The 27,014-nt window shown below is 46.0% G+C and overlaps 1 protein-coding gene and 1 long non-coding RNA gene across 4 annotated transcripts in view; one reads left to right on the top strand and one right to left on the bottom strand.

The window, feature by feature from the left end:
* The window catches only part of LOC141156695 (uncharacterized), a 467,223-nt gene that overhangs the window by 19,734 nt on the left and 420,475 nt on the right, over nt 1-27,014 (top strand). The window lies entirely within an intron of this gene.
* Nucleotides 1-27,014, bottom strand: part of LOC141156683 (cytochrome P450 3A8-like) — a 476,433-nt gene that overhangs the window by 242,914 nt on the left and 206,505 nt on the right. The window contains exon 1 of one of the 3 annotated variants that reach the window (XM_073642955.1): nt 3,194-3,208. The exons of the other annotated variants lie outside the window; for them this stretch is intronic. The gene's annotated coding sequence lies outside the window, so the exon portion shown is untranslated. Of the gene's footprint in view, nt 1-3,193; nt 3,209-27,014 lie in introns of those variants that run through there. 3 annotated transcript variants of the gene reach the window in all.

Below are 27,014 nucleotides of genomic sequence, written 5' to 3'. Positions count from 1 at the left end.
TGATGGCTCTCTAACAATAGCTAGGGCCGACTGCTGGCCTTTTAAGAATAGTAAGGGCCGTCTGATGTCCCTATAAAAATAGGCTTTATGACTTTCAGAGTCCCTCCATCATAAATAAAACAGGATGTGTCTGATGATGTGTCACACACCACATTGCCAGATAAGCTTGTAAAATGTTAAAATGACATTTCCCGGTGAATGCATTTGTCTGAAAAAAAAACGTAAAAAAAACAAAACAATAGGATCTTTCTTTAGTATAAAAAACAGCGTCGCCAATTTAACAACAATGTAATCACATTGTTCAGCTCATGCACCTCCTCCTTCATCTCCGAAATGACCATATCAGTCACAAGCTGACAGCACTGCAGCACTGCCTTGGCCAAGCGGTAACAGGCTGTGCTGAAGATAACATGCTTAATGCTTAATCGACAAACCGCCCAGCGCTGCAGAGTTGTTGAAAGCTGTAACACAGCAGCCTGATCTGTGGCTCTCACCACTGAACATACAGCCAGGCATGGTCGTGTGTGACAATGGGCGGAACCTGGTGACGGAGAAATGACAGCCGGGGTAGATACGGTTTCCCTCTATGCCAGTCCTTTCACCGAGCTAAAGAATATTGCTGTGGTGAAATACAACTCCCACTGAGAAGCTGTTTCAGATTGAAAAACATTGTGCCCACCAGAGGATTTGATTCTGAGGGCTAACCTTTCTCCCCCGCTCAAGAGCCCCATAGCAGCTGCAAAAGTTAGCGCTATCATGAACTCTCCTGAGCTAGAAGCCAAGGCACACCAGAGGATGCTCTGATGGGACCGTCCAACCCTGCCAAGAAGCAGTCCTGGCTAAGAAAAGTGGGTGGAAAGGTTCCCAGACACTCTGTGGCTGCTTTTTTACTGAGGAGGAAACACACGCAAACATGGGGATAACATACAAAGTCCTTGCAGATGTTGTCCTTGCTGGGATTTGAACCCAGGATCCCAGCGCTGCAAGGCTTCAGTGCTAACCACTGATCCAATGTGCTGCCGTTCACCCTCTAATATCTAACAGGCTGGAGAAACTTGCAACTACTGCCACTCTATCTTCAGCTCCTTTGTGAGAAAATGTAATTGGGCAGCCACTCAGTCTACCAAATAAAATTCCTGAGAAGGAAATTGGGGATGGCTTCGCTACTGGTATTGGGGGCAGTGCTAATACCATGGCGTCATACCATAGTTTGCTGGAAATATTCCAGGCTGGTAGGAGGCAAGCAAATTCTCACAGAAAAGTACCAGCAGTAATGTTCAGGGACCCGCGCTTGTAGAAGACGGAGACAACATCGGGAGAAGTATGGACACCCGGCCTCCGCCAGCATGAGGTTGTGAAAAGCTTCAGCCTCCATGAGCTTAGAAGGCCATATTTCAAGTGCAAAAAGCTGCTCAGAAATCTGGCAGTTTAGTGTTGCAGCCTGTGGGTGGGTGGCTGGCTGCATACTTGCACTTGCATTCCAAGTAACAGAAAACTAAGCAGATGGTGGCCTCTATCATCATCATGGCCTCACCTCGGCACTATGAACTCTCCTGAAGGAGAAGCCAGGGCCCGCCGGAGGAGTCTCCGGTTCTCTGGTGGGCCCGTCCAACCCTGCAGAAAAGCAGCCCTGGCTAAGTGTGGGGGAAGGTTCCTGGACACTCTATGGCTGCTTCTTTAATGTGGATCGGTCATGCTTATGCATGTTATTTCTCAAACTGCATTACAGATCAGGCCATTGTCCAACTCTGTATTCAAGAAATTAAATGAGCAAAGAAAGATGTGTGTGTGTCAAAGCACCACCGACAAGGGCGAGTTGATGTTGGACGGGCTGCCATTGCTTCTGCAACAAGCTGCATTAGAGGACTTCCTGTGAGAAATGACATGCAGGCTAGATAGGGTTTCCCTGTATGCCAGTCCTTTCACCGAGCTAAATACAACTGTCAGGAAAAAAAGTTGTGGACTGGCTCCATACCGTCCCTGGCCACATTCACCTGTCCATGTGTTTGTGGTTAGGCAGTCCTTCCCAGTAAGTGCACTGGGGAGGGCACGGGTAATGTTGTGGGACCCGTGCTGGTAAAAGGCGGAGGCGATACTGGGAAATATAGTGGCGGCTGAGGATCGCCGGCATGAGGTTATGAAAAGCTTCCGCCTCCACGAGCCTAAGAGGCCACATTTCAAGTGCAAGCAGCGGTCAAAAATTTGGCAGTATAGTATTGCAGCCTGTGGGGGGTGGGTGGGTGGCTGGCTGCCTGCTTACTTGCGCTTGCATTCCAAGGAATGGGGTAGGGACAACTGAACGCTGCAGTGGGACAAGGACGTGAACGGTGATTGTTGCAAGTCTGCAACGACAGGTTCATGGCGGGATGCATCTTCACATGCGCCAAGGATCACTTATGATGGGCACACTTTTAGGCAGTGACCTGGGAGTCAGAGATGCTTCCAGAGGTCTTCCCCATGCTGTTCCCATGACTTTTCAGCACTGTACGCATGTGTCTGATGATGTGTCACATACCACATGGCCAGATAAGGTTGTAAAATGTTAAAATGAAATTTCCTGGTGAATGCATTTGTCTTGGTTGAAAGCAATGCAAAATTGCAAAAACGCATCAAAAACGTGTGAACATAGCCCAAGGTGTGGAGGAGTATTTTTGTTTTTGGTTATTTATTTTGCTTTATATACATTGTACATGTCATGGAAAGGATGTTCCTTAACATATTTCTCAGGAAAATCCATTTTGGTTTCATTTTGGTATGTTTTATTGTGAGTCTGTAAAAGTTGCGTAATACCTCTGACAACGTTGTTGACAGAAGTGACCTGAGAGTCAGAAATGCTTCCAGGGGTCTTCCCCATGCTGTCCCCATGTAATTTGAGCACTGTTCCCATCGATATGGGCAATTTTTGAGCCCTCTGCAGACCGCCGGGGGGAGCCGCCTGAAAAATGCTCGAATTTCCCATAGACTTACATTGGGCTCGTTACACCCAAGTATTCCAATTTTCTCGACCCGAGCAACGAGTACCCAAGCATTGTAGTGCTCGCTCATCACTAGTGCACAGCATTCTTTATCCTGCATGGAGATGGTGGGGAGGGGGGTTTGATGAGGGAGATGATCCCTGTGACACATTTCATTCAAGTACTTATCTTCCTGCCCGATAATACTCTACACTGTTAGTTCAGGGATTTTATCTGACCTGAGTTTAGTTTCTCTCCTGATCTGAATCCTGTTCAGTTGCCTTCTGTCAGATACAAATAACAAACCACCTTTCTCTAAGGCTCCAGCCAGAACAGTAAACAACTTCCCCACAATTCCCCTGGGGCTCTGCTAAAACACTCCATCTCCTATGACTGTGTTAACCCCTCTAGTTGCTGGATGCTTCTAAAGCACAACACTTCCTGTCTCTTGTGACTGTGTTAACTCTTATAGTTGCTGGATGCTTTTGAAGCAACTGCACTACTTCTGCATGTCACACTGTCCTTTGCGGTCTTAAAAAAGGCCCAGGCTAGGCAACCCTGCTGCTGGTCACTGCCAAGTATGCAGTGCTCCTCGTGCTTGCATCACTCCGTGTTTGCACCATAGGACGCAACATAACTTCCTCGTCTTCCTCCTCCACCTCCTCAGATGAGCTACTCAGCTGTGTGCCTCTGCTTTCACACCAAGTTGGATGTACATCCTCAATCATTATCCAATGTGTTATCCCATTCCTCTCCCTCAGAGTCACCCTCCTCCTCTTCTTGCCATGACAGCACAGTACAGTCGAGGGTCTCCCCCTGTACGGAGAACAATATCTGCCCCAAACTATTTTAAGTTGAGATGCAGTCTACTTTATATACCCATTTTGAGTTTATCAGGTCTGTGTACCCCTGTGTGGAGAAGAATATCTGTCCCAAACAATTTTAAGCTGAGATGTAGTCTGCTTTATATACCCATTTTGAGTTTATCAGGTCTGTGTACCCCTGTGTTTAGAAGAATATCTGCCCCAAACAATTTTAAGCTGAGATGTAGTCTGCTTTATATAGCCATTTTGAGTTTATCAGGTCTGTGTACCCCTGTGTGGAGAAGAATATCTGCCCAAACAATTTTAAGCTGAGATGTCGTCTGCTTTATATACCCATTTTGAGTTTATCAGGTCTGTGTACCCCTGTGTGGAGAAGAATATCTGTTCCAAACAATTTTAAGCTGAGATGTAGCCTGATTTATATAACACGGTAGAAAGAAAACCAATTTCTATGTTATCATGTGTTCTCCTGTGAGAACAATATTTGCACCAAACAATTAATTTACATTGAGTATAAGTATTATAATGGGGACAGACACCTCTTCCACTGCAGCCAAACCAGCAGATGGAAACACAATCAGAAGTGTTCACATTTAAAAAAATTTGGGCCCAACACGACCATTTCCGTGGCCAACAGATTGAAGCTGGTGGAGTTCAACCTCTTAGCTTTGTCATGTGTAGGATGAAACAATCTTTTACGTGACCACAAATATGGGACCGCGGGCTGGCTGCAGTGCTGAGAGAGGGGTGAGTATGGTGAACCGGACAAACTGCTGGTCCGTGAGTGAGGTTCAGGGGAACATGTTACGGTGGATTGAGAAAGATGTGGTGTGCTCGGTGAAACAAACACCGCATGCATGTTCGCTTCCATTACAGCTGACAGGCTCTCACTTAACCTGACTGGAGGGGGTAGAGGAGCAGAGGTTCCACGGGCGAGACCTGCGTGCCAATACTTGCCATGGTAACAGAGGAAGAGTAAGACGCAACGGATGAGGTTGATGGGGCAGCTGTCGGTTGTTGAGATCCGCTGGTCTGCATTTTATCGCAGTGAGATTGCCAGAGTAAAGCATATTGACTGCGCATGTGAAGGTTCATGCATATAGTAGTCAAATTATGGCACTCTTTTATCGCAAAGTTTGCAGATAATGTGAGCTGGTTCATCCTTTGCGGGTCACAAAAAAGGCCCAGGCTAGGCAACCATTGCCATCCCTTGCCAGCTGCAAACCCGAAGCTGATGCTGGTCACTGCCATGGTTGTCACTAAGGATGCAGTGCTCCTCGTGCTTGCATCACTCCGTGTCTGTGCCATAGGATGCAACGCAACCTCCTCGTATCCCTCCTCCTCCACCTCCTCAGATGAGCTACTCAGCTGAGTGCCTCTGGGTTCACACCAAGTTGGATGTACAACCTCATCATCATCCAATGTGTTATTCCATTCCTCGCCCTCCTCCTCTTCTTGCCCTGACACCACAGTACAGTCGAAGGTCAGAAAGCTGCCCGTACCCATTTTTTTTCCCCCCTGTATGGAAAACAATATCTGCCCCAAGAAAATTTAAGTTGAGATGTAGCCTGCTTTATATACCAATTTTGAGTTTATCAGGTCTGTGTACGCCTGTGTGGAGAACAATATCTGCACCAAAAAATTATATAACTATTGTAACGGAGACCAAAACCTCTTCCACTACAGCCAACTCAGCACATGGAAACCCAATCAGGAGTGTTCACATTTCCTTAAATTAGGGCCTAATGCCACCGACGTGGTATCAATTTAAGTACAGTAGAAATAGAATAATTAGGACCAACAGGAGTGTTCCCATTTGAAAACATTTGGGCCTAAAATCACCAAAGTGGCATTAATTTTACTAGAGTATAAGTAGTATAATGGGGACCGACACCTCTTCCACTAGCCAACCCAATAGACGGAGACCCAATCAGGATTCCCCACATTTCCAAAAATTACTGGCAGACACCAGCAAAGTGGCATCAATTTCAGTACAGTAGAAATTGTACAATTAGGAACGACACCTCTTCCACTACAGCCAACCCAATGGATTGAGAGACCAAATCTGTATTCTCCACATTTCAAAAAATTAGGGCCTAAAACCTGCAGCAGCAAGAACAGGCACACAAGCCATATCACAGACTGCAATTCCGCAAGATCAATGCAGCACACTAAAAACTACAACATCGCCTACCTTGTACAGTCTGCAATTGGGGTGCAAAAGTCCTTTGAGATCCATGACTTGTTCATCTTGGTGAAAGTTAGGCGGTGAAAACACATTCATGGGACAGCTGGGTGCGCTTATCCGTCAGGATACCACCAGCAACGCTGAACACACGTTGAGAGAACACTGGCTGCCGGGTATGATAAAACCTCCAAGGCGTTACAGGCGAGCTCAGGCTATTCATTCATTTTTGAAGACCAAAATGTAAAAGGGTCAAAATCCTCCCTGATGGTATTCATATTGAGCTCTAGATAGTCCTCCACCATCCTCTGCACTCGTTCTCCACATGTCAGACTTGTACTCTGTTGTGCTGGTGCACGAGCTGGTCTAATAAATGTGTGAAAGGACTCACAGAAATTGCTTCTGCCACTTACTCTGCTGTTGCTAATGTTTTGTCATTGATGAACTGACGTGCCGGAGCTGCAATGCACACTGTGTTCCTCACTCCTATCTTGGGGAAAAGCAATAATTAAGGTTGCTTAAAAGCTTGTTTCGATACTCCAACATTAGCGGGTCCCTTTCCAGGGCTGGAAGCATCCGGCTAAATTTACTCGTATAACGTAGATCTAACAGAGTGGAAACCCAGTACTCTGCATTATTTTGAATCCTAACTATACGGGTATCATGTTGCAGAAAGTGCAGCAAGAAGCCACTCATATGTCGGGCTCTTCCAGGTGGTCCAAAGCCAGACTCTATTGTTGGCTGCGTAACACTGATGTATGTTTCCTCCATCCCCTCCTGCGAACCACATTCAACAGAGAGGGGATGATTATCATCTTCATCTTGTGACTGTTGCTTGCCCATCACCTCATCCTCCTACATTTGTTCCTCAGCTCTTGCACCTTCACTAACAGTATGTCAGGTATCACCAAACCCCCTCGATCGCAGGAAGCGATCATCACTTGCCATCCACCTGTGTGACGACAGTCTGGAACTTTGAGACATTCTTATCGCTTCCGCATCCTCCTCTTCTGGGACAACCACCTCCTGCCACATGCTATTTAATGTCTGCTTTAGCATGTCGATGACCGGAATAGTGGTGCTGATGACGGCATCGTCAGCGCTAACTAGTTTAGTATCCATTTCAAAACTGTGCAGAAGGATACAGAGGTCCTTAATCTGTTCCCACTCCGTAAACGTGATATGCCCCACATCCATACTGCGTTGGCCCAGGCTATACGACATGACATACTGCGTCAGGGCTCATTGCTGCTGCCATAGTCGCTGCAACATGTGCAGAGTGGAATTCCACCGTGTCAGCATATCGCATATCAACCTGTTAACTGGCATGGAGAAAGACCTCTGTATCGATGCAAGTCGATGACATGAGGGATGCGAACGGCGGAAGCGAAAACACATCTTCCGTACTTTCTGAAGCAGCTCATCCAGGCCGGGATAGTGGCGGAGAAATCGCTGTACCACCAGGTTGAGGATGTGAGCCATGCAAAGCATGTGTGTGAGTTTGCCTTGGCGTAGGGCTGCCAACAGGTTCACACCGTTATCGCACACGGCCTTCCCTGGCTCCAGGTTCAGCGGAGACAGCCATTGCTGAAACTGAGACTGGATAGGCAACTCTTCAGCTGTATGACTGTGATCTCCAAGGCATATTAATTTGAAAACTGCATGATTGTGGTGAGCCCTGGCTGCGCAGTATGGAGGTGGTGTGGATTTGCTGTACACTGTTGGAACGCGGGTCTCGTTGATTGCCCAGAGGTTGATTGCCCAGGTGGAGAAGCAGAAGCAGTGGAGGAAGTGTGAAATACAGAGGTTTGTTCTGTATGCCTTGGGGATTCCAAGACTTGTGGAGCAGCCCCTTCCCCGCCTGCCCCCACAGCCACCAGAGTCACCCAGTGCCCAGTCAGCGAGATGTAACGCCCTTGGCCATGCTTACTCATCCAGGTGTCTGTGGTGAAATGCACCCTGGCAGACATAGATTTAGGCAAGGAATGGGTAATGTTGTATGCAACATGCTGGTGTAGCGCAGGCAAAGCTTTCTTAGAGAAGTAATGGCGACTGGGCAATTTGTACTGGGGGACTGTGACAGCCATCAGCTTTCAGAAACCGTCTGTATCTATCACGCGGAATGGCAGCATTTCCATGGCCAACAGATTTGGGACGGTGGAGTTCAACCTCTTAGCTTTGTCATGTGTAGGATGAAACAATCTTTTACATGACCACAACTGCGGGACCAAGGGCTGGCTGCGGTGCTGAGAGAGGGCGGAGTACAGTGAAACGGACAAACTGCTGGACTGTGAGTGAGGTGCAGTCATCCTACTCCGTCCTGCCCCGAATCCAACCTAAAAAAAATTTGGGCATCAGTGCAGATGGTATCCTCTTCTTCTTGACTCTGTGAATGTTTGGAGTACACTTCTAATGCCCATGGTATAAAATAGGTAAACAGTTCTACAGACTCGCCCATCTGTGGTTTGCTACAGTCAGTTGGGCACTTGGACAGTTGTGACATGGGGGGAAGCAAGGTTAATTAGGATACCACCTCTCTGGACTGTACTGTGTGTGATGTTGAGGTGGAGGAAAAAGAGGAGAGGCCACTTGAAGCAGCACATTCCATCCACTTGAGCAAATGCTCTTTCTGACCCTTATCAACAAGGCATATCACTGTGCGGCTGCCAAAGAAAGGGAGTGGAGTAGTCCATCCAGTAACAGAAGTTGTCAGTTGTCTTTGGATAGAACATGACTGTGTTGGTTCACTAGTGCTTTTACTAACATTACCACCTACCCCATGTATACCTTGAACACCAAGTCTATTCCCCCTTCCACTACGACCTCGCTTTTTCCCACTCATGTTGCTCAGATACTGTGGTAGGAGCACGCTATTAGCAAAACAATATTCGATTTTTTCCTCTGCAACAGCTCTGCACACACCTGAATTTCAGCGGCACTAAATGACAAGGTAATATATGGCTTGCTGTATAACATTACTAACCAAACAAAGTTGGTTTTTTTTTACTGTGGATGACGCCTGTATAACATACAAGATATTCTCAAAACTATTTCAAACTGAGATGTCCCTGCTGTATAACGTTAGGAGCCGAGCAAAGTATTTTTTTTACCGTGGATGAGGCCTGTATAATATAGAAGATATCCTCTAAACTATTTCAAACTGAGATGTCCCTCCTGTATAACATTAGGAACCAAACAATGTATTTTTTTTACTGTGGATGACGCCTGTATAACATAAGTCATATTCTCCAAACTATTTCAAACTCAGATCTAGCCTGCTGTATCACGGTAGGAACAGCAAAAAATAAATTTTTTGACTCTGCACAAGCTCTGAATACAGCTGAATTTCACCGCCACTAAAAGGACTAGGTGTCTTATAGCAGAGTGTAATACGTTTGCGACAGAAAGAAATATTTTTTGGACTCTGCCTAGTAACAGAAAAAATATATTTTTTTACTCTGAAAACATCTGAAGTTCACCGCCACTAACGTAGTAGCTGACATATAGCAGAGTGTATGACATTTGCCACAGAAAAAAATCTTTTGTGGACTCTGCCTAGCAAGACAAACAATCAATTTTTTAAATTTGAAAACAACTGAGGTTCACCGCCACTAAGATAGTAGGTGGCTTTTAGCAGACTGTATCTTGCCATACAAAAAATCTTAGGTGGACTGTGGCTAGCAACAGAAAAAATCTTTTTTTTTTTACTCTGAAAACAGCTGAAGTTCACCGCCACTAAGGTAGTAGCTGACATATAGCAGAGTGTATAACGTTTGCCACACAAAAAAATCTTTGGTGGACTCTGCCTGCCAACAGAAAAAAATATTATTATTTATTTATATAGCACCATTGATTCCATGGTGCTGTACATAGGAAGGGGTTACATACCAAATACAGATGTCACTTACAGTAAACAAATTAGCAATGATAGACTGGTACAGAGGGAAGGGGACCCTGCCCTTGCGGGCTTACATTCTACAGGATCGGGGAAGAAGACAGTAGGTTGGGGGGGTGGCAGTAGCTCCGGTGTTGTTGAGGTAGCAACAAGCTATGACCTTCATGGCAGGCTGTAAGCTTGTTTGAAGAGATGGGTTTTCAGGTTCAGTCTGAAGGATCCAAAAGTGGAGGCTAATAGAACGTGTTGCCCACGATGCAGAAATGCTCCGGATTTTTCCTGAGCGTTTCTGCATCTACCTGGCAGAAAAAATGCATGCGGATTTTACAGCCATGGACAAGCGTTTGTCACGCGTTTTGCACATGTGATTTCTGCATGCGGGTTGTCAAGCGCTTTTCCAAGCGATTTTAGCATCACTTGGAAAAGTGCTTGTCAACTTGGTCACACTATATAAATCCATGCAACCAGCATGGATTTATATAGTGTGACAAAGTTAATAGTTAAAAAAAAGAATAAAATGGTAAAAAAAAACAAAAAACATTATACTCACCAGTCACATGACTAAATGACGTCATGGAAGGTCCTTTTACACCACCGCGAGCCAATGGGGAGCCTGGACGCACCGTACAGGACACGGGGGCCATTGGAAGGTGAGTAGTGCTGAGCCACCCCCGTAGTGTTCGAGTTCGGTTCGGTTCGTCGAACACCCGTGTGTTCGCCGAACTGTTCGTCGAACTGTTCATCGAACACCTTCGAACACCGTTAAAGCCAATGGCAGGCAAACAAAAACACATAGAAACACATAGAAAACACCTTCAAAGGTGTCCAAAAGCTGACAAACTGCTCAGAAGACATAACTAACACATGGAAAAGTGACAAGTACATATAGTCATGCGAAAATAAAAGAGGTGGAGGAGTAAAAGGAGGGGGAGACACAGATATAGGCATGTCATGCCCTTCTAAAATCCAAAAAGTGAGAAGCCGACACGGCCAGTCCGCTCCTGCCCGTGCCACCTCCGTGTCGCCGGGTTTGTGCCAGAGCCGCGGTGAACCCTGACGGCCAGCCCCCCTCTCCCAATACTGGTGCCTGTCCGCTGGTGGGTCGAGCGAGCCCCCCTGTGGTGGAGGCAGCTCTAAGCTTTTTAATTTAAATTGTCTCTCTAATTTGAATGAATACACTTTAAATCCATTTACAAGGATCTATTGGAGGGCAAGTCTCATGCCAGCAGCCGCGGTAATTCCAGCTCCAGTAGCGTCCACTAAAGCTGCTGCAGTTAAAAAGCTTTTATAAGGATCGAGCTCAGCTGTCCACCGCAAGGCATCCTACTGCCAGTCCCAGCCCCTATGCCTTGGGGTGCCTCCTGATGCTCTTCACTAAGTATCCCATGGTCCCGAAGCATTTCCTTTGAAAAAATTAAGTGTCTAAACTACAGGTGGTGTAGCTTGCTTAACAGCCGGGATAATCCGCTGACTAGCAGACACTGCTACTAGGCACAAAGTATTTCCTGGGCTAGATGCAGTTAAAAATTTGTAATTAGATACTCTCGTTGGATGCTGAGAAAGCATTCCATAGAGTCTCCTGGCACGCCATATATGATTCTCTTAAAAAGCTTGGGGTAGGGGTCTAGGGGACCCTTTTATAGCCAAAATCACGGCCCTGTATCGCAATACGTCACCTAGGCTGAAGATAAATGGAACTGTAGCACCCTGAGGGCTCGGTTGCTACAGACGTATTGCACCTCACCCAGAGGTGTGATATCTCACTCTCAGGTAAGGATGGAGTGTGGATCAGGACCCGACACCTGCATACATTACACCACATTGCCATGGGGCAGGGCGACCAATATGCCCCTGAGATGGGCACGACAGTCCCTGTCCCTGGCTGGAGTGGGGGGAGGGAACACTGAGGAAGGGGAACCCTGTAGTGCAGGAGCAGGGAGGAAGCAGTTCCTGGGTGCATTGAGAAGGGAGTATAAAAGGTGGGCACCATCTTAGTTCAGTGCAGAGAAGTCTGAGCAGAAGTGGCAGGGAGCAGGGGCTCTGCATGAGCTCTGCTCCGGAGGCGGGCCTAGTAACAGAGGCCCAGGCCTGGAAGAGGGAGAAGGAAGGAAGAGGAGCGGAGAAGGCTCCAGGAACGAGGAATGAAGGGATCCCAGGGGTGCGGACGGGCGAGTCGCCACCGCACGCCCGAATCCACCTGCGTGGAGGGGTCAGGCCAAAGGGGGAGACCGGTCCCCGAACTAGTGGAGGCAGGAAACGACCCTCAGCTAGAAACCAGAGGCTCTGACATTTTATGTGGCGCAGCCCCTCGCTACACCCGCTAGGAAGGCACCACATAGGGTCAGGGAAACTGGCGCCAAGTTTACCAAGAGGAGGCCCGAGGCAGCCGGACAGAAGTGTTGGTAAGAAAGGCCAGACAAAGGACACACAAAGGGGGTCCTGTAAAGTGCTCCAAAGTTATCTGGGAGTTGTCTGAGCCCCTCACCTGGTGAGCACAGTACGACGTGGGCAGCCGTTACCTGCAGACGTGGTCTGGATAATAAGAACTGTGAGTAAAGGCCCTGGACTGCATCACTGACTCCGTGTCGTTACTGCTGCTGCCCTGCACCATCACCCCCATCCTCCGCATACACTGCCCTGAGGCTATACTCCTCCCGTGGGGAGTTATGCTACGCTCTGCTGCACCCACAACACCAGCCTCAGCGGTCTGCCCTGTAGCGGCGGTTCACGCTGACCGCAATCCACGGGTGGCGTAGTCGGACATTTAAACATCAAAACCACATAAATAGTTCCGCCACTGGTTTGACCGCCCTGAGCCACGGAACCGGGTCGCCGCCACGAAGACTACAACCACCAGCATCCACCAAAAAGGGTCCGGCTCCGGGTGTCCCAAGGCCCAGGGGGTGCGTCAGAACATTTTCATCACCTTTCACAATCACCAATGGGACAAGGCAGGGATGTCCTCTGTCCCCTCTCTTATACATCCTAGTGACGGAGCACCTGCTCTCATCAATTCGCCATAACTCCAATATTAGGTGGATTGAGGTGGGAGGCACCGAGTACAAGTGCTCTCTATTTGCTGATGATGTCCTAGTATATATCACTCAATCACATATATCCATCCCTGCTGTTATGGCTGAAATAGATCACTTTGTTACATGGTAAAATTTTAAAATCAATGCAGCGAAGTCTGAGGCCCTCGATGTCTCCCTCCCCAAATCCATATAGGATTCCATCCAGTACAACTTTCCCTTTGCCTGGCCCTCACAGGGTATCAAATACTTAGGAATTCCTATTCATAGAGACCTCTCCCATCTATGTTATCTTAATTTTGGGCCCTTTATTGAACAATTCCATACAGACCACGGTTGGCAAGTTAGAACTGTAAGATTCACTACGTGAACCACTGGTGTTTTGTGGAAAAGCACATGTACACTGCGTTCCAAATTATTATGCAAAAAGTGTTTAGGAGTGATAAGGGAAGAATTTGTTTGTTTGTCAGTTAAACTCATTGATGGTGATGTGTGTCAGGGCTCTTTATATCACTGTAAGCAATTGCAGACACCTGTGCTAATTAGTTTGGCAGGTGTGTCCAATGAAAGGCAAGACTACTTAAGAAGGCTCTCTCACATTATTAAGCAGCCTACATTTTCTGCCAAAATGGGAAAGAAAAAGGATGTGTCGGCTGCTGAGAAGCAACAAATTGTGGAGTGTTTAGGTCAAGGCATGACTACAATCAACATTGTGCGATGATCAGGATGAAGTGTCTTGGCAATCAAGAAGTATGTAGCTGATTCACAGTACACACGTGTGCGTGCTGATAAGGGCAAATTGAGGACTCTTTCCTATAGGCAATTACGTCAGGTTGAAAGAGCAGCAGCAAAAAAGCCTTGTCATAGCAGCAGAGAAGTTTTTGAAGCTGCTTGTGCCTCCAACGTCCCCCGAACAACAAGATGCAGGGTCCTTCAGAGGTTTGCAGCTGTGCATACGCCATCCTGTCGACCTCCTCTATCCACTTCACACAAGCAGAAACGGCTCCAGTGGGCCAAACATTACATGAAGACTGATTTCAAAACTGTTTTGTTCACGGATGAGTGCCGTGCAGCGCTCGATGGTCCAGATGGATGGAGTGGAGGATGGCTGGTTGATGGACACCCCACGCAAACACGGCTACAGCGCCAACAAGGAGGAGGTGGAGTAATGTTTTGGGCTGGAATCATGGGGAGAGAGATTGTCGGCCCCTTTAGGATCCCTGAAGGTGCTAAAGATGAACTCCATAATGTATGTGGATTTTCTCAAACAGCACTTCCTGCCATGGTTCAAGAAGAAGAACCGTGTATTTCACAGCAAGATCATTTTTCTGCATGATAATGCACCATCTCATGCTGCACATAAAACATCTGCATCTCTGGCTGATATGGGCATAAAAGGGGACAAACTTATGGTGTGACCCCCATACTCCCCTGACCTCTACCCCATTCAGAACCTTTGGAGCATCATTAAAAGGAGTGTCTATGATGGCGGGAGGCCGTTCACATCTAAGCAACAGCTCTGGGAGGGTATTCTGTCCTCATGCAAAACAATTGAAGCAGAAACCATCCAAAACCTGACAAATTCAATGGACGAGAGAGTTCAGAAGCTCCTTTCGAACAAGGGGTCCTATGTGAAAATGTAACATCACCTAGAATAAAGTTTTGAGTTGAAAACTGTTTGATTTCAGTTTCTAACAACCTGCTAATGCTTATAATTTCAAAAATGACCATTTTTTTGGTCTTTATTAAAATGAAAAGGTTGATCGAAAAGTTTGGGGGATCTAAGAGTGTGGCAACCCAGTAGTCATGATTACTTCGAATTCTGACAATATGAGGGTCATGCTGCAGGTAGTGCAGCAAGAAGGCACTTATGTGTCTTGCGCATCTCGGAGCCCCAAAATTATTTTCCGGGCTAGATGCAGCTAAAAATTATTTTTAATTTTAAATCTGGTGGAGCTTATTATAGATGGCCTAATAGGATCAGTGCTGCACACTGCTACAAAGCCCAAATTATTTTCCAGTCAAGATACAGATAAACATGATTAGTAATTTGAAAGCTTAAAACGGTTGGTAGGGTGATTTTAACCAATCATCAAGCTTTTACTCTCCCCAGGATGACACAGGGGTAGAAAAGTCGTTTCGGATCCATGATTTGTTCATCTTTATGAACGTGAGTCTGTCTACATTATCAGTGGAGAGCCGCGTGCGCTTATCTGTCAGCACACCACTAGCAGCGCTGAACACACGTTCAGACAGAACGCTGGCTGCGGGGCATGACAAGATCTCCAAGGCGTAAGTGGCTAGCTCCGGCCATTTATCCAGATTGGAAGCCCAAAAAGAGCAAGGGTCCAGTGACACAGTCGTGGCTTCAATGTTTACTTGGAGATACTCCTGTACCATCGTCTCTAGGCATTGACTATGTGTCAGACTTCTTGTCTCCTGTGGCCTTGCAAAGGATGGGCTAAAAAAGTGGTGAAATGATTCCGCAAAATTGATGTTACCAGCAGATACTGTGGTTCTGTTACGGTTTGAGTGCTGAACACTTGACGGTCCCACGGTTGGCAAGTTGGAACTGTGAGATTCACTACGTGCACCACTGGTGTTTTGTGGAAAAGCACATGTAAGATTCTGCAACAGTCTCTGCTGATACTCCTGCATGCGTGCATCCCTTTCTATGGCAGGAATAATTTCGGCAAATTTACTTTTGTACCGGGGATCTAACAGTGTGGCAACCCAGTAGTCAGGATTATTTCTAATTCTCACAATTCGAGGGTCATGTTGCAGGTAGTGCAGCAAGAAGGCACTCATGTGTGTTGCGCATCCAGGAGCACCAAGTCCCTGTTGTGTTGGTGGCGAGGTAACAATCATGCTTCCTTCCTCTGTCCTCTCCCCCCAACCTCGCACAACAGAAATGTGATCAAGGTCTCCCTCATCTGATGAGTCTTCCATCAGTTCGTCCTCCACTTCTTCCTGGGCTCCTGCACCTTCCTCACTAGTTTGGCTTCTACCATGAGCCCTGGTAAAACCATCTCCCCCACCCTCACATGCCTGCCGCCTTGGTGCTGCCGACCGTCTGGACCTTGCAGATGTTAGCCCTTCCGCATACAACTCCTCCTCCTCTACTTCCTCCACCTCCTCTTGTGCCACCACTTGACTCCGAATTCTGTTTAACATGTGCTCCAGCATGTAAATCACCGGAATAGTCATGCTGATAATGGCATCATCAGCACTAAACATCTTCGTCGCCATTTCAAAACTGTGCAGAAGGGTGCATAGGTCCCTGATCTGAGACCACTCCTCCAGCGTGATTTGCCCCACCTCTGGATCTCGTTGGCCCAGGCTATACGTCAGAACGTATTGCACCAGGGCTTGTCGGTGCTGCCACAGTCGCTGCAACATGTGCAGAGTTGAATTCCACCGGGTAGGCACATCGCATTTTAGCCGGTGAAGTGGCAGGCCCAATGACTTCTGTAGAGATGTAAGTCGCTGAGCTGCGGGATGCGAACGGCGGAAGTGAGCACACAGCGACCGTGCCCTCTGCAGAAGGCCATCTAGTCTGGGATAGTGGGCTAAAAATTGCTGGACAACCAGGTTCAACACGTGAGCCATACAAGGCACATGTGTGACATTGCCCCGGCGAAAGGCTGCACCCAGGTTTGCAGCATTGTCGCACACGGCCTTCCCTGGTTTCAGGTCCAGTGGAGACAGCCATTCATGAAATTGGTTCTCCAGAGCTGACCACAACTCCTCAGCTGTGTGACTCACATTTCCCAGACATTTCAAAGTAAAAACCGCCTGATGACGTTGAGCCCTACTGCCAGCATAGTAAGGAGGTGTGCAGGATCCCTTCTGCGCAGTTAGAAAGCTTGTGGCATGACCAGACAGGCTTTGGGTGCAGGTGGAAGACCGAGAGGAGGTTGAGGAGGCAGAAGCAGTGGAGGAACTTTGACATAAAGAGGATTGACGCACAACTCGTGGGGACGGCAAGACTTGGACAGCAGCCCCTTGTCCTGCTGTCACCATAGTTACCCAGTGCCCAGTCAGCGACATGTAACGCCCCTGTCCATGCCTACTCGTCCAAGTGTCTGTGGTGAAATGCACCCTGTCACACACAGAGTTTCTCAAAGAAGCGGTGATGTTGTGTGCGACATGCTGGTGGAGCGCAGGCACACCTTTCTTTGAGAAGTAGTGCCGACTGGGCATCTGGTACTGGGGCACTGCGACGGACATAAGGTCTCGAAAATCCTCTGTGTCCACCAGGCGGAAAGGCAGCATTTCTGTAGCCAAGAGCTTGCAGATGGTGAAATTCAACCTCTTAGCTTTCTCATGGCTAGGAGGAAATGGTCTTTTACTTGTCCACATCTGAGGGACCGAGGGCTGGCTATTGTGCTTAGACGGGGTTGATAAGGGTGTCCCCGGCAAACTGCCGGTCTGTGAGGAAGATGCAGGCGGACATGTTAGGTTGCCTTGATCCAAAGGTGGTGCTATCGATGTCGGACAGCGCTCAACACCAGCTGGTGTTACCACCTCCAAAGAAAATGATGACCTGCCAATCACGCTGGCTGTTGCGGGTAAAGAGGTGGCAGGTCTGCGCCCCAAAACAGGTGTGACTGCTGTCCCCCCAGTCACAGAGGATGAAGAGGCCGCGGATGCACAAGATATGGCAGACGGTGGTTGGCCCGGCCGGCTAGGCCGCATTGTAGCACACTGAGCTTCCCACTGCAACTTATGCTTCATGTCCATGTGCCGGTTCATGCATGAAGTACTCAAACTATGTATTTTTTGGCCTCTACTTAGCTTTTGCTGACAAATGTTACAGATAACACGAGTTGGGTCATCTTTATCGATCTGAAAAAATGCCCAGGCTATGCAAGGCTTAGCACCCATGCGACCTGAAGAGCCACCACGACTTGTGGTGAGAGGCAGAGTTGTGTTTGAGGATGCAGTTGTTGACGTGCTTCCAGTATTACGTCTCTGTCCAGGAAGGCGCAACCTGACCTCGTCGTCACTAGCATCTTCCTCCACCTCCTCTGCTGACCTCATCTCTTGGCTGACTGTGGGTTGACAGTAAGTGGGATCTCCAACCTCATCATCATCACCCTATGTGTTATCACACCCGTCGTCCTCAGAGCCAACCTGTTCCTGCCCTGACAAAAAACTAAAGTTGTCGCTCCAATCAGGTATTTGAGTCTTATCATCGTCTTCCTCATTGTCTCCACCAACAGGAGTTACAGTTTGGGAATGAGGGTCTACATTATGGTCAGAACCTTCTGCGTCTGGTCCTGGATCCGACTCATAAAGATTCTGGGCATCAGTGCAGATCATTTCCTCGTCTGGATTCACAGAAGCGCTGGAGTCGACCTCTGATTCCCAGGCTACAGTATGAGTAAACAGCTCTGCAGACTCAACCATCTGTTCTACCTCATACTCAGACGGGCAGCTGGAGATTTGGGAGCTGTGAGGAAGCAAGTGCGATTTGGGTGACACCTTTGAGGACTGGAGTATTTGTGATGTTGAAGTTGATGTGGAGGAGAGCCCACTTAAAGGAGCACTTGATATCCGTTGAAGCACCTGCTGTTTTTGTGCCTCATCTGGAATTTGTAGCGATTGGCGTGGCCGTAAGAAAGGGATCTTATCACATTGTCCGCTAAAAGAAGTAGACATTTTAGTTTGGCTGGAAGATGGTCTTTCTTCTGCAGATGTTACTGTTGCTTTAACACCTACCCCACGGACACAACCTTTTTTCCCCTTCCCAACACGCCTATTCCCCTTCCCACCAGCAGCAGGCCTTTTTCCACTCATTTTGGTGGTTAACTAATTCACAACTCTGGAGTTGTTTGCACAAAAAAACAATGGATGGTAACCGAGCAGAGCTGAGTGGCCAAACTGTGGTATTAGGCCAAAACTATTGGCTGGGTTAGATGCAGAAAAAAATTATATTCAATTTGCAACCTGATGGAGGTCAGTATAGATGGACTAATACAACAAGTCCCACACACAGCTAGAAGCCCAATATTTTTTCAGAGGTAGATGCAGAAAAAAATATATTCAGTTTGCAACCTGATGGAGGTCTGTATAGATGGATTAATAGAACAAGACCCACACACAGCTAGAAGCCCAATATTTTTTCAGAGGTAGATGCAGAAAAAAATATATTCAGTTTGCAACCTGATGGAGGTCAGTATAGATGGACTAATACAACAAGTCCCACACACAGCTAGAAGCCCAAATATTTTTTCAGAGGTACTGTAGATGCAGATAAAAATTATTTTTAATTTGCAACCTGATGGAGGTCAGTATAGATGGACTAACAGAGAAAGTCCCACACACTGCTAGAAGGCCAAATATTTTTTCAGAGCTAGATGCATACAAAAAATTATTTTGAATTTGCAACCTGATGGAGGTCAGTATAGGTGGACTAATAGAACAAGTCCCACACACTGCTAGAAGGCCAAATATTTTTTCAGAGCTAGATGCAGAAAAAAATTATATTCAGTTTGCAACCTGATGGAGGTCTGTATAGATGGATTAATAGAACAAGACCCACACACAGCTAGAAGCCCAATATTTTTTCAGAGGTAGATGCAGAAAAAAATTTATTCAGTTTGCAACCTGATGGAGGTCAGTATAGATGGACTAATACAACAAGTCCCACACACAGCTAGAAGCCCAATATTTTTTCAGAGGTAGATGCAGAAAAAAATATATTCAGTTTGCAACCTGATGGAGGTCAGTATAGATGGACTAATACAACAAGTCCCACACACAGCTAGAAGCCCAAATATTTTTTCAGAGGTACTGTAGATGCAGATAAAAATTATTTTTAATTTGCAACCTGATGGAGGTCAGTATAGATGGACTAATAGAGAAAGTCTGACACACTACTAGAAGGCCAAATATTTTTTCAGAGCTAGATGCAGAAAAAAATTATATTCAGTTTGCAACCTGATGGAGGTCAGTATAGATGGATTAATAGAACAAGACCCACACACAGCTAGAAGCCCAATATTTTTTCAGAGGTAGATGCAGAAAAAAAAATATTCAGTTTGCAACCTGATGGAGGTCAGTATAGATGGACTAACAGAGAAAGTCCCACACACTACTAGAAGGCCAAATATTTTTTCAGAGCTAGATGCAGAAAAAAATTATATTCAGTTTGCAACCTGATGGAGGTCTGTATAGATGGATTAATAGAACAAGACCCACACACAGCTAGAAGCCCAATATTTTTTCAGAGGTAGATGCAGAAAAAAATATATTCAGTTTGCAACCTGATGGAGGTCAGTATAGATGGACTAATACAACAAGTCCCACACACAGCTAGAAGCCCAATATTTTTTCAGAGGTAGATGCAGAAAAAAATATATTCAGTTTGCAACCTGATGGAGGTCAGTATAGGTGGACTAATAGAACAAGTCCCACACACTGCTAGAAGGCCAAATATTTTTTCAGAGCTAGATGCAGAAAAAAATTAGATTCAGTTTGCAACCTGATGGAGGTCAGTATAGATGGACTAATAGAATGATGCTATGCCCAAAAGATTTTACTTCACTAGGTGCAGTAAAAAAATTGGTATTCTATACACAGGTGGTATATCTTGCAACACAGATAGGCTACTCCACTGACTAACACACTCTGCAATAGGCCAAAAAGGATTAGCTTTGCTAGATTCAGCCAAATGCTGTGAAAAAAACTTGCACAGCACTGGCACAGACCTGCCTGGCAAAAACTGATAGGAACTGATGTAACCTAGTCCTGAAAAGGACTCCAATTACAATTAGTCTTTACTCCCACAACCTATCTATTTAAGAGCACAGACCTGCCTGATAAAAGTCGTAGGAAATGCTGTAACCTAGTCCTTAAAAGGACTGCAATCACAACTATTCCCTACTCCCAAGCTATCTGTATATTTGTGCGAAAATTGGCTTGAAATTAACAAGGTATAGCGCACACAGCAACAGCGGTGCCGTCTAACACGCAGCTGCAGCAGTGAGAAAATGGTGGCGACGGGGAAAATGGCTTGGTCTTATAGGGCAAAGACATGTGACATACACTGCCAATGACACATGCCCTTGCTTGTGTGAAAAAAAGCACTTCGCTCCGTGTGTGCGCTGCTGATAGGCTGACAGATTGCACCTCCCCACTGTAAATGCGGGAAAGAGAAAAAAAAATGGAGATCTTCATTGTTCCTGCAGAGATCCATCCCCTGCCCCTCCCCCCACCCCGCTGTACACTCAAACTGCGTATTAACATTAATTTTCATCATTACTGAGAAAAAATCCAGTTATGATTTTGGTGCACGAACAGTTATCGAACATAACCTCGAACAGCCGAATTTTTCTCAAATTGTTCGTGTTCGCCAAACGGCTCGAACACCGCCCAAAACAGCTCGAATTTGAGATTGGCGAACAGTTCGAGTAGAACAACGCTCATCTCTAAAGGTGAGTATAATGTTTTTTTTTATTTTAAAATCTTTTTTTTACAGGTACTATGGTACCTCTTCTCCAGACCCTGGTACCATCCGCACAGTGAATTGCTTAATATCCGCATGTGCACATGTACAGTCATGGCCAAAAGTATTGAGAATGAGACAAATAGTAATTTTTCCAAAGTTTACTGCTTCATTTTTTGTAATGGTCCTGCCTTAAAAGGAGCAGCTAACATCGTTTTAGTGATTGATCCATTAACACAGGTGTGGGTGTTGATGAGGACAGGGCTGGCGATCAATCAGTCATGATTAAGTAAGAATGACATCACTGGACACTTTAAAAGGAGGCTGGTTCTTGGTATCATTGTTTCTCTTCAGTTAACCATGGTTATCTCTAAAGAAACACGTGCAGCCATCATTGCACTGCACAAAAATGGCCTAACAGGGAAGAGTATCGCAGCTACAAAGATTGCACCTCAGTCAACAATCTATCGCATCATCAAGAACTTCAAGGAGAGAAATTCCATTGTTGTCAAAAAGGCTCCAGGTCGCCCAAGAAAGACCAGCAAGCGCCAGGACCGTATCTTAAAACTGTTTCAGCTGCGGGATCGGACTACCAGCAGTGCCGAGCTTGCTCAGGAATGGCAGCAGGCTGGTGTGAGTGCTTCTGCACGCACTGTGAGGCGGAGACTCTTTGAGCAAGGGCTGGTTTCAAGGAGGGCAGCAAAGAAGCCACTTCTCTCCAGAAAAAACATAAGGGACCGACTGATATTCTGCAAAAGGTACAGGGAGTTGACTGCTGAGGACTGGGGCAAAGTCATTTTCTCTGATGAATCCCCTTTTCGATTGTTTGGGACATCTGGAAAACAGCTTATTCGGAGAAGAAGAGGTGAGCGCTACCACCAGTCTTGTCTCAAGCCAACTGTAAAGCATCCTGAAACCATTCATGTGTGGGGTTGCTTCTCAGCCAAGGGAATCGGCTCACTCACAGTCTTGCCTAAAAACACAGCCATGAATAAAGAATGGTACCAGAATGTCCTCCAAGAGCAACTTCTCCCAACCGTCCAAGAGCAGTTTGGTGCCCAACAATGCCTTTTCCAGCATGATGGAGCACCTTGCCATAAAGCACAGGTGATAACTAAATGGTTCATGGAACAAAACATAGAGATTTTGGGTCCATGGCCTGGAAACCCCCCAAATCTTAACCCCATTGAGAACTTGTGGTCAATCATCAAGAGACGGGTGGACAAACAAAAACCAACAAATTCTGGCAAAATGCAAGCATTGATTATGCAAGAATGGACTGCTATCAGTCAGGATTTGGTACAAAAGTTGATTGAGAGCACGCCAGGGAGAATTACAGAGGTCTTGAAGAAGAAGGGGCAACACTGCAAATATTGACTTGCTGCATTAACTCATTCTAACTGTCAATATAACCTATTGGTACTCATAATATGATTGCAATTATATTTCTGTATGTGATATAAACATCAGACAAACACTAATAAAAACCAGAGGCCAGCTGATCATGTGAAAATATAATTTTGGTGTCATTCTCAAAACTTTTGGCCATGACTGTAGTCATGCGGATATTAAGTGATTCAATGCAAGTCAATGGTGGCAATTACGCTGCGTGTCCGCAAAATTAATGGACATGCTGCAGATTTTTCCGCAATGATAATCCGCAGCGGAAATTTCCGCAGCATTTGCACACCACATGCGGTTTATCATTGGGCAACATTGCAGACCTTCTACCTAGCATTTTTTAAGAATTTTCGCGGTGGCATTGCCGCTGCGGAAACGCTTAAAAAACGCATAGTGGGCACGCAGCCTTACTCCGAGGCAGCGGATTGCCGGTACAGGGGAAAGTGTGATGTGATTTAATGTAATAGAAAGATCAGATGGGGAAGATATGCGATATGGAGGAAAGATAATGAGTTCAGTTTTGTCAACATTGAGCTTGAGGAAGCGAGAGGAGAAGAAGGAGGATATGGCTGATAGACATGCTGGGATTCTGGACAGCAGAGAGGTGACATCTGGGCCAGAGAGGTAGATCTGGGTGTCATCAGTGTACAGATGGTACTGGAAGCCATGGGATTTTAGGAGCTGTCCCAGGCCAAGGGTATATATTGAGAAGAGTAGGGGTCCTAGGACAGAGCCTTGAGGGACTCCAACAGAGAGGTGGTGGGATTAGGAGGTAGTGTGGGAGTGGGAGACGCTAAATGTGCGGTTAGAAAGGTATGAGGAGATCCAAGATAGGGCAAGGTTTTTGACGCTAAAGGAAGAGAGAATCTGTAGTAGGAGGCAGTGGTGAACTGTGTTGAAGGCAGAGGACAGGTCAAGAAGAAGGAGTGCAGAGAATTGTCTGTTAGCTTTGGCTGTAAGTAAGTCATTAGTCATTTTGGTAAGGGCAGTTTTGGTGGGATGGTGGGGGCGGAAACCAGATTGTTGGTTATTGAAGAGAGAGTTAGATGAGAAGTGAGAGGAAAGTTCAGCGTGAACATGTTGCTCAAGGAGTTTGGAAGCAAATGGGAGCAGCGATATGGGGCGGTAGCTGGAATAGGCGGTTGGGTCGAGGGATGGGTTTTTGAGGATGGGTGTGATTGTGGCATGTTTGAAGGCAGAGGGGAAGGTACCAGAAGTTAGTGATAGGTTGAAGAGATGGGTTAGGGATGGGATGAGTGTGGGAGTGAGATTGGGGAGGAGGTGGGATGGGGTCGAGTGCACAAGTGGTGAGGTGTGATTTGGAGAGGAGACGAGTGAGGTCTCCTTTCGTGATGTTGGAAAGGGAGGTTATGAGGAAGGGCAATGGTCTGGGAAACAAAGGGGTTGTGGTGGTCGGATAGTAAAGACTTGCCGTGTTTGGTCAATCTTGTTTTTAAAGTGTGTGGCAAACTCCTCAGCAGAGATGATGGAGGTCGGAGGGGGCAGTGGAGGGTGGAGGAGAGAGTTAAAAGTGTTGCATAACTGTTTGGGGTTGTAGGATAAGGAAGATATGAGGGTTATGAAGTAGGCCTGTTTAACAGAGGTGAGGGCTGATTTGAATGTGAGTGTTGCTTGTTTGAATGCAGTGAAGTCATCTTGTGAATGTGTTTTACATCTTGCGAATATATTTGTTTTAGTGTGCATACAGCTGAAGTTCACCCACCAAAAAAATGACAAACTGGACTAACACAGCTCGCACTATCACATTAGTAAATGAAAAAAAAGGTTTTTGTGCTCTGCACTCAGTAGCTCTGCACTGACAAGCTCTGCAGACAGCTGAATTTCAACCCCACAAAATCAAAAAGTGGCCTACAAGGGTTTGCTTTATCACATTAGCAAGTGCAAAAATAGATTGAAGGTATATTCCTGCATGGAGCACAGACAGTACAACCAGTGCACAACACTGTTCTATGCCATAGGCCCTGTTGTTTCTGTCATAATCTCAGTAATTGCACAAAAACAAAAAGAAGTGCTGAAAGGTTGATTTTACAGGTACACAGCACAGGACTTATCTACACTATCTGACTTCCACAGAAGCACCCATCTATCTAGCTAATATGTCTCATTACACAGGAGCTGGGTGCAGGAGCAGCGTCTATCAAGAGTGACATGCATAAAATGGCGCTGAGGGAAAATGGTCGATTTTTATATAGAGAGAACATGTGATTTCAGCAGCCAATTGCAGAAGCCATTGTGTCTGGGACACTGTGGATGCTTCCTGCGCTCTGATTGGCTAGCCGTGCTTTCCTGACTTAAAGTTACCGCCTACAGGAAAAAAAAAAAACAGCGCGCCACTGATCTGACCTGTTCTGAGCTATTACCAACCCCCCACTCATCTACCACGTCCCCTTGATCATCATACACAAGCACTATACTAGCAAAACTGTTAAAAACGCTGTAGTTGCCCAGCAATCACGTAACCATGCAAATTCGTCGAACGTTACAGATTTTTCCCGAATTTAACAAATTTTGCTCACCTTTCTGATCACGAATCCGAATGTGCCACATTCGTGTTGAACTTAAGTTTGGAGATCGGATTTCGAACATACTCGCTCATCACTACCCAGCACTTGAGCATTTTAGTGATCGATCATCACTACTGGCTTCCACTCCACATCTTGGTTCCTCATCCTGCAGTGACATGTTCTCACACATCACAACTGTCTGGGATATCACAGATAAGCTCCCCATTAGCTGTGTGTCCATGTTTGGGACTCGTTTCTGCTCAGCCCTTATTCACATAGGATGTCACTATGACACATGGTAAGGTTTTTAATATTAGAGGTTAGGACCATCCCGAACTTGGGTACAGCTTGACACTGGTGGGATGGCTTCTACGCTTTTTTTTTTAACCAAAAACAGTGTTACTTATATGCACTATTGCTTTTAATTATTTACTTGCAGCAGGGTATTTGTTCATTTTGTTTCTGTCATGGGTTTTTTCATATCATAGATACAGTTGAATGCAATTGTGCAGTGGGGAGGTGCAATCTGTAAGCCTATCAGCAGCGCACACACGGAGCGAAGTGCTTTTTTTCACACAAGCAAGGGCATGTGTCATTGGCAGTGTATGTCACATGTCCTTGCCCTATAAGACCAAGCCATTTTCCCCGTCGCCACCATTTTCTCACTGCTGCAGCTGCGTGTTAGATGGCACCGCTGTTGCTGTGTGCGCTATACCTTGTTAATTTCAAGCCAATTTTCGCACAAATATACAGATAGCTTGGGAGTAGGGAATAGTTGTGATTGCAGTCCTTTTAAGGACTAGGTTACAGCATTTCCTACGACTTTTATCAGGGAGGTCTGTGCTCTTAAATAGATAGGTTGTGGGAGTAAAGACTAATTGTAATTGGAGTCCTTTTCAGGACTAGGTTACATGAGTTCCTATCAGTTTTTGCCAGGCAGGTCTGTGCCAGTGCTGTGCAAGTTTTTTTCACAGCATTTGGCTGAATCTAGCAAAGCTAATCCTTTTTGGCCTATTGCAGAGTGTGTTAGTCAGTGGAGTAGCCTATCTGTGTTGCAAGATATAACACCTGTGTATAGAATACCAATTTTTTTACTGCACCTAGTGAAGTAAAATCTTTTGGGCATAGCATCATTCTATTAGTCCATCTATACTGACCTCCATCAGGTTGCAAACTGAATATAATTTTTTTCTGCATCTAGCTCTGAAAAAATATTTGGGCTTCTAGCAGTGTGTGGGACTTGGTCTATTAGTCCATCTATACTGACCTCCATCAGGTTGCAAATTAAAAATAATTTTTTTCTTCATTTAGCTCTGAAAAAATATTTGGGCTTCTAGCAGTGTGTGGGACTTGTTCTATTAGTCCTTCTATACTGACCTCCAGCAGGTTGCAAATTGAATATAATTTTTTTCTGCATCTAGCTCTGAAAAAATAGTTGGGCTTCTAACGGTGTGTGGGACTTGGTCTATTAGTCCATCTATACTGACCTCCATCAGGTTGCAAATTAAAAATAATTTTTTTCTGCATCTAGCTCTGAAAAAATATTTGGGCTTCTAGCAGTGTGTGGGACTTGATCTATTAGTCCATCTATACTGACCTCCATCAGGTTGCAAATTAAAAATATTTTTTTTCTGCATCTAGCTCTGAAAAAATATTTGGGCTTCTAGCAGTGTGTGGGACTTGGTCTATTAGTCCATCTATACTGACCTCCATCAGGTTGCAAATTAAAAATAATTTTTTTCTGCA

Source organism: Phyllobates terribilis, unplaced genomic scaffold (genome assembly GCF_046119375.1).
Source record: "Phyllobates terribilis strain yellow unplaced genomic scaffold, ASM4611937v1 Scaffold_1__5_contigs__length_1240528914, whole genome shotgun sequence".
Classification (NCBI taxonomy): Eukaryota; Metazoa; Chordata; class Amphibia; order Anura; family Dendrobatidae; genus Phyllobates; species Phyllobates terribilis.
The sequence above is the reverse complement of the archived record's forward strand: the minus strand, read 5'-3'. Positions and strand labels throughout refer to the sequence as shown.